The sequence below is a fragment of the Neodiprion fabricii genome, chromosome 2 (genome assembly GCF_021155785.1).
Source record: "Neodiprion fabricii isolate iyNeoFabr1 chromosome 2, iyNeoFabr1.1, whole genome shotgun sequence".
In the NCBI taxonomy this organism is placed as follows: Eukaryota; Metazoa; Arthropoda; class Insecta; order Hymenoptera; family Diprionidae; genus Neodiprion; species Neodiprion fabricii.
The window spans coordinates 33,207,655-33,215,693 of NC_060240.1; the positions used below are offsets into that span (position 1 = coordinate 33,207,655).

At 40.9% G+C, this 8,039-nt stretch overlaps 1 protein-coding gene across 1 annotated transcript in view; it reads left to right on the forward strand.

The window, feature by feature from the left end:
- Window positions 1–7,497, forward strand: part of LOC124174707 (katanin p80 WD40 repeat-containing subunit B1) — a 41,757-nt gene extending 34,260 nt beyond the window's left edge. The window contains exons 15-16 of the transcript XR_006868991.1: window positions 5,797–7,050; window positions 7,172–7,497. The gene's annotated coding sequence lies outside the window, so the exon portion shown is untranslated. The remainder of the gene's footprint in view (window positions 1–5,796; window positions 7,051–7,171) is intronic.
- Window positions 7,498–8,039: the final 542 nt, after the last annotated feature.

Genomic DNA, 8,039 nt, shown 5'->3' on the forward strand with positions numbered 1-8,039 from the left:
TACGGCAGTTTCACTCAAGTTGAATAGCATAGATCGGTAGCTGCCGTTTTTCTTGTTGCATGTGCACCAAGTTGAATGGAAAACTTTGAATTCAAAATTCAGTTTGAGAACGGAATCAGCAGATTAGCTAGGATTCTATGACGTTGGGGGATCAGTGGGATGGTAAAAGAGAAAAGTAGAAGCTTGAGGGTGGTGAGAGAGAGAGAGAGAGAGGTGGCAGAAGTGGGGGAATATCGAAAGAAGCGGAGAGGAGATCAGATGAGAGGAAACCGGGGCTGACGTTAATCCGACGCTGGTTCATGCCCTTCTATACAACGTCTTCGGGATCGCGTTTCTTCCAGTGTATCCCGCATTTATATCAATACCAATCCACATGCAATGTGTGTGATATTGTGATACAAGATCATACTTAAATTTTACAGAATCTTTGGATTACAGGTATGGGTTTGCTATGTATCCCGTTACCGCACACCTATGTAATTATGATACGGGGCGGGGTATGTTTACCCCCGTGTATTATGAAACCCTATTGAATATGAATTTTAAGCCTGTTTACGTTCCATTTGATCCCGCTATTCGACGTCCTAATGCAGTAGAGACGATACTCGTTGGATTTCGTCCATAGCATGGAAATGGATCCTGCAGTGAAACCAACAATCGGGATACGCTTGTTCTTCCGTTAATCACTTTTTTCTAAAAATATTTTCATGCAATTGTTGTATCGATTAAAGTATAATTCGATGCTGTCGTGTATCCATACGTATAGGTGCTGAAATTATGCACAATAATAACGAGATTCGCTTTATTCTCATACATTCCACACTGCGCGACGATGGCTTGTTGTTGATTTGGAAAAACTGTTAGTGGATTCGGTTTATTTAATAGTATTTGCGTTTCCCATATGAATTGACGTGTTTTCGGAAACACCATAATCTGGTATTATTCGAGGCTCAGCAAATACAGAGCTGAAAGCACGTCGACGTTTCAGATTATTGTCAAAGGCTTAACATTAGACTTTACCCCACTGTAGGGCAACAGGCTTGGCTATTCGTTTGGCTCGAGCCTTCGGTTTGCAGAATTGACGTTTTGACACTTTTATTTCCATTCACGCGGAGATAAACTGCAGCATTGACAGCATTAGAGACACATTTTCCCTGAACATTATTCTCAATCGAACGTTAACAGGAATTCAATATCTAAAAATAAATACAGTCAAGAGATCAAGTGACGTCGCATTCTATAGGGGCAGAATTCAGAAATTAATGATAATGCAATCTTGACACAAGTGAATTGAATCAAAATCTGAACTAATAACTTATATTTAATCGGCAGGTGTGTAAATCGAGATTTGATATCTTCATACGTCGATCTATAACGTGCAGCGTGTCCTTTTATGTAAGGTTTTTACGTCGTTTTGCCGATAAAAATGGAAATTTACCCTCTTTTTTGTCACTTGCGCGTATAACACGTATGGTTCCTGAGCGGAGGATCGACACATGTTTCGCCGGGAACATTAAGGGTTTGATTCACCCCGTTTTTACCCCGTTTTACCCCAAATCGACCTTTTGGCTTTCGGGTCGTAAATCAAAAGGCGTGAAATCAATTTCCGCTTATCATGGCCTTAACCCCAAGGAAAGTGTCAAAAATCGGGTCACGATGTACGGGTTTTCGACAAGCCTACATTTCACTGCTACTACAGACGGTCAATTCGTTATTGAATTAATCGATTGCTTCGTCAATCGCAAATCGGTTAATTATACAGATACTCATTACAGTACCTGCATTTTCAATCAAAATGAAATTGTATACAAAAGACTGTAATCAAATTCAAGGTATCGAAATACCGAAACCTGACGACATCAGCCATCGACTGCGTGGAAAAATTTTCACAAGATTCAGCATTGGCTTTAAGCTGCGATCGAGCACATAGAAGGTAGCGGGGTCCGTGTCGTAGCATGGCGGTAGTCCTGGAGTGATCCTTAGTCTCTTACCCTCCAGGTTCATTCCGCATCATCGCCCGCCCGCCCGGTGACCTGGTCTATGGGATTCAAGCCTTTATTTTGATTTATTTGATATTAACTCGCATTGGTGCTCAGCCTCTCGCACAGGGTCGTGCCTCCGAATAAAATAAAATATAACGCTTACGGCGCCGTGAGCATTGACTGCACAACGAAGCCGTGCGTCGCATTCGGTTAGCTTTGATTTTGATGCACCGGTGAACTTAACGCGAAGGTGAAAGACTTCTTCTTCCTTCTCCGTATATGCATTGGTACTACCTAAAGGAAACTCATAGAAGTATAACGCTGGTTCTTGACACTGCTATCATTTATTTTAAGTATTGAATAGTGAACGTATAGTGAAGTCAGGGCATGGATAACTTTAATGTTTTGCGGGAGAAAATTACGATTTAATGCTCAAGACCTTTAGATATCACATTTTTATTTCTTAGAATCGAATTGTGAAATTGTACATCATCTACAGTGGAGGAACGCGAGTCCTCGGGCGTCGCGACGCAGGCGTCGATACGCCCTAAACGGCCATCGTTGCGTCGCCATGGATACCACGGAGAATCTGTGGAATGCGGAATCTTTATTGATCACAGACAAGATTCGAGAGTGCGCATGGATCGGAGGGACAGTTTCAGCATTTAAAATTAATTGGTTCCAGAAAGATTGAACGACACAAACAGGTGAATTTATTACCTACACGCTTGCCTTGCATGAGAATTTTTTGAAAATCACATAAATATAAGACATTATGCCATGTTTGGTAAAGGATCTTGGGAGAATGCGTTATCTGCATTAGTTATAATCAATGCCACATTTCTTCAAGTAACAAATACGAGAGGTATCAGCTGTTAACGGCTGCAGCCTCCATCTTGTTTGCCCGGCGCTGTCACTGACAAAAGAACATCGACGCTGGGTACTTTTTCCGATTTTATAATCCGTCGCGACTGAAGGGGTTGCGCACGCATTCGGCATTGTCCCGTGTAATTTAGTGTCTGCAAACAGACGGGGTGTGAATGTAAAACATCTGCAAACACATCGAGTCCCGGGATTATGTTCCTGTATCGTTTCAATGAATGCTATGGGATTTATTTCGAGATGAATGAAAGAAATAAGCGTCTTGTTCAATTGAGCTGTAGGTATAGCATTGCCCTCGTACACTGGCATCCACACACACACACACACACTTGAACGCATCAACGTAATACTGTGCATGCAGCCAGACGAGACTGTACGCGTGTCGCATATAAAGGGTGTTCCATTACACGCTCAAATATTTTATTAGTAAAATACTTGGATTTGCGATTTGGAAGTTAATGATGACGTGGTGACAGTAGCTTAAAGACTTTAAACGCTAGTGTGAAACATTAGTCTCTGGATTTTATTGGATATCTGCACTCACTCAACTTGTTGATAAAAGTTAAGCTACAGCTTAAAAAATGAAAGTAATATCCTCACCACTCGAGTGCTCTGTAAATTCAGCTCGTAACGACTACGTTACTTTTGTTCCCAGATAATTGATGGAATTTCACCTACGAAATCAATGAGAGATACACTTAGGAACACCCTATAGACCTACACATGCGAACCGACGTATACATCTAAATGAAATCATGTAGGTACCGTACGAGCCAAGATGAGTTCAGACTGGAGCAGGCAGGGAACAGAACCAAAGTGGGGCTGAAAACCGCTTTATACTTTTCGTGGCATACCTAAAAGGTGAGACTTTCTATGCCTAAAAAACTGGATGAAGGCTTGGTGCACTATAGGGCCATTTTATGGCTGATGTCTTTGTCACGTCGAAATGTGAGACCATATCTTTCGTTTCTCCAGCTTGGTATATCTGATTCGTGTAGAATACACCACGTTCACGCGTAGTGCAAATACATTCGAACCTTGACTTCCGAACAAATTTGGGAGGGACATGAAGAGGGGCGAGTCACGGGGTGAAGTGGCCAAATGGAGTGAAGTGTTCCTACCGAACATGCCGCTTTTATTCTAGTCAATCGATCTATGAGAGAATCTGATTACGTACAGTCTGCCTGAGGATGAGCATTAGCGATGGGTGTATGCAAATGAAATTATACACCGTGTGACTTTACACTTGTCGTTGTATTCAAATTAGATCACGGATCATCCGTTCGGTTATCTCGGAAATCACAGATTCAATTCTTAGTCGAATTGCAACTTCAGGCTCACTCTTGACATAAGCTCTTTTTTTTCATCTGCGGACGGGATTCTTTCATTGTAGACGAAAGCTGTAAGTACTTAACGTAAAAAGGCTTTTCAAATTTTCAACGCGGATTGTTGACTATAATTTTGTGGTGCATATAACATTTCAGTGCAAGGTGAAAGTAAACGGAAAAAAACCTGAACTCTGAACCCTGTGTTTGTTTAAAACGGTGAAAAGCTTCCGCGATTCTGCCGATTATCGGTATAACAAAGCGATCTCTAGGCGAACGTGACGTGTAATTAAAGGGAGTTTCGGAGGCGCGTGGCTCGTGATCCCCACTGATGCTGGCAATTATCGTGAGCTTAGTTGACAGTTGAGCGTTGACAGGGAGCGTGCCTTCCCCTAGGATCTCTTTCTCTCCATGCCTCATGAATATCGTCACTTCGTGCGTTCACCAGCTCCAATATTCCTTCACCATCCCGTATATTATTGAGCTGGTCTGAAATTCAGCGACTATAGAAAGCCGTAAGGTTCACGAGGGTAGTGCACCTTTTGAGCCCTAGAGAAAAAACTGTGCGTTCATTAATTTCAAATATTCATGATGTGCAACTTTACCTCTGAGGTTGTTGAAAGTAATGAGTGATGCTAAAATTAAATAAAATCCGTGTGAATACGGGTTAAAGTGTCGGTACTTCGAGATACTTTGGCGGTAAGATATCGTGATCGCGATACTTCACGACCAAGGGGAATATAAAATATGGGTGGGAATTGTCGTGAAACCCTGAGGATATCAGTTTACATCAGGTTGGCCATCAAGGAACCGTGCAATGAAAAAAGGGGCCTATACGGTTTTCGTTCACAAGTTGCTAAGGAGAATGCGTTGCTTACACAGTTTTCAGAATAATAATCATGCGTGTTTTTGACATATGGTTTCGTGCAGATTATTCTTACCTAGGTATGCACTGTGAAACGTCACATGGATAGTAAAACAGAACAAACATTGTACATCTCGGTCTTAATGTCTGATTTGCTTAAGTAGATACATGAATTATGACGTCCATGCCCACGTGAAGTGAATATCTAGGCATGGAATTACGAACTGGTTGTACGCGTTCGTAGAAGCGTACGATCGTTTCTTAACCTAGTCTAAGCTAAGCCCCGGAGTATATTTCCAAAAATAAACATCTTATTCTACAAAGAGCTGTTGGGCTCCATCCTCTCCAGTTTCAGTGACACCTACACGCTGTAACCGATCGGTTTAACTTGTGCCTAGGGACGTGTTGGTTGTCACGAGCTTAACTGTAAACATACACGTTTGCGAGTAATAGAAATCCAATGAATAACGATCAACCCTGCGGAGAAAGCCAATGTCTTATCCGTCACTTAGTGAGATGAACGTTTTCCGGAATAAAGAAATTCTTCTGACTCCAAGCACATCATAAAATTTTCATCAAACATTATGAAACGGGTCGAAAGATCATGGCTGAAAACCGTTGACCCATCGAAAAAAAAACCAAACATTTATCTAGGTACATAAAATACTGTCCAATAAGATTATCTTAGTTGCTTGTGCCCTCTTCTTCACTCTGCGATTATCATTGTTTTCTTACTTTTTAGCCAAAGTGTCTGAGCTTCCTCCATTAGCCGAAGAGTTTCCGAGCTTTCATCTTCCTACGGTAATAAATCTGTCAAGGAATAGCTTTGTGACTACGATGCCGTCGTAAGATCTGTGCAGCCTGAGTGAGAACGAGGAAAAAGGGTACCAAAAGATTTAAAGTGCACAATGCTATAAGAGGACGTAACTAAATGGTATGACTAACTAAATGTATGGCCTTGCATCCCTATCCTGTTGAACTAATTAGCACTAATTTTCGAAATCTGTCGGCGCATTGAAGAGGAGTACAAACAAATCGGCCGTATTCCAGAGTTCTCGTGCCCTAACCGGGCATTCAATTGCTCCGACGTTCTATGCTGACCCTTCAATGAAAGCGAACGGAACACGTACAGATTACCTATTACTACGGTTATACCAGGCCTCCTGTACTCCCCCGCATTTTCTATTACTCCAAGCCATTGACAGCCCGTCATTATGTCAGGATTGAGAACCAAATACACCGGCAAATATATAGCTGGCACTGTGTGCCCGGGGTCGTAGAGATTAATAGGGAGGGGTGGTTTTATTCTATCGAAATCACTGCGACAGACAAGTGGACGGACAGATTGACTTTGAACGGTAACGTGATACGCAGGCATTCACACTCATTGTCAGCTTCGTGACCAGGTACTTTGATATCCAAGGCGAGAATATATCTACGTGTATATTAGTAGAATTAATAATGTCATACCAGAAACATGACTTTCATTCGGTAAGAAATTATTTTTTTGTGAATATTGAATGATCACATTACAAGAAACAAATGGAGCCCACACTTGAGGATGTATTGATGATGAGGAATCATTTCCAGAAGATAGAAAAATATGTTAATTGAAAATAGGGAGTGAAAACAGAAGACAGTATGGTAAAGTTGTGCTAAGTCTGATGTACGTTATGTATAAAGTGAGTCTGATGCTGAATGATTATTTGAAAGTAGTCCACAAGAACGGTGTAAAGTAAGGCGATAATAATTCTTGTACAAGGCGTGCGATATTCGAATAAACGATGATAAATCCCATTGCCACTTGAACCGAATCAATGACTAATATAGTTTAGAAGATACAAGCTAGAAACGGTGAAATCCTGCCATACTTTCACAGCTGTTGATCCCATGATGCTCTTTGTATTTTTATACTCCTGAGGGTCAAATTAGTCCAGAATACGTCTGACAAATCGACTGTACGACGAGATGTTTCTGAATCCAAATCGCGAAAAAGGTAAAATAACCCATTTAGATTCTTTCACCGCAAAGTAAATTGATTTTGAAAAATGCTAGAACCATTCATTCAGCCCCTACATCGACGTAATATTGCAGGAGAAATCTGTTGACTGTTTCAGATGCTGAAATCAATTCTTTCATGCACTATATCCACGTAATTAAACAAAAGTGATTAATTGCGCACAGTCTCGACTCGCTGGGAACAACGCATTACCAGTTATTGCCAGTGAACATAAAATTCTTACCCGGGTATTAAAAAGAGTGAGTTCAATACACATGACTTTAAGTCAAATACAATTCATGATACATGTGATACTTATTTTTGTAATTTCTGAGTATTCTTTAACTTCTGTCCTGCACAGAGGTGCAATGTGTCTGTGCAAAATATGGCATGTATGGCATTGTATTGTTATTGTTTCATGTAAACTGTATTATAATCAATTAATAAATGAATTCCCTTGTACATTCTTCGTGTTTACTCAGGTGTTGCTTTAACGCTGCAAGCAACGGAGCAAAAGTTACAGCTCAAAATCAAGAATTTTTTTCAGGATTTCTCTGCTGTTGGTCCCACGCTCTTTTTTTAAATGTATTTTTCGGATTCCTTAGGAACCCCGTCGTGAGGAAAGAGCCCTGCGAAACGATTCTAACGCGGAAAATTTTAGACTTCGAAAAATTACGAAAAAGTAAGGCCGTTTGCATTTTTGATGAAAATTTTCGCTATTTTGAAAAGTGATAGAATAAATTCTGTTGTGCACTATTCCGACGTAATTTTGTGAGAGGAATCGATTGGGCGCAGTGTCAATAAGCTGCGACCAACAGATCACGAGTTACAGTAAAAAACAGAAGCTTGCCTTCCTAACTTTTCTGCTATTGGTCCCACGCTCTATTCGATGCGTTTTCTGAGTTCCTGGGGGTCCAATTAGCGAGACAGTGGACAAACAAATCAAATCTGAGACGAAAAATATTCAGCTCCAAAAATGAAGAAAA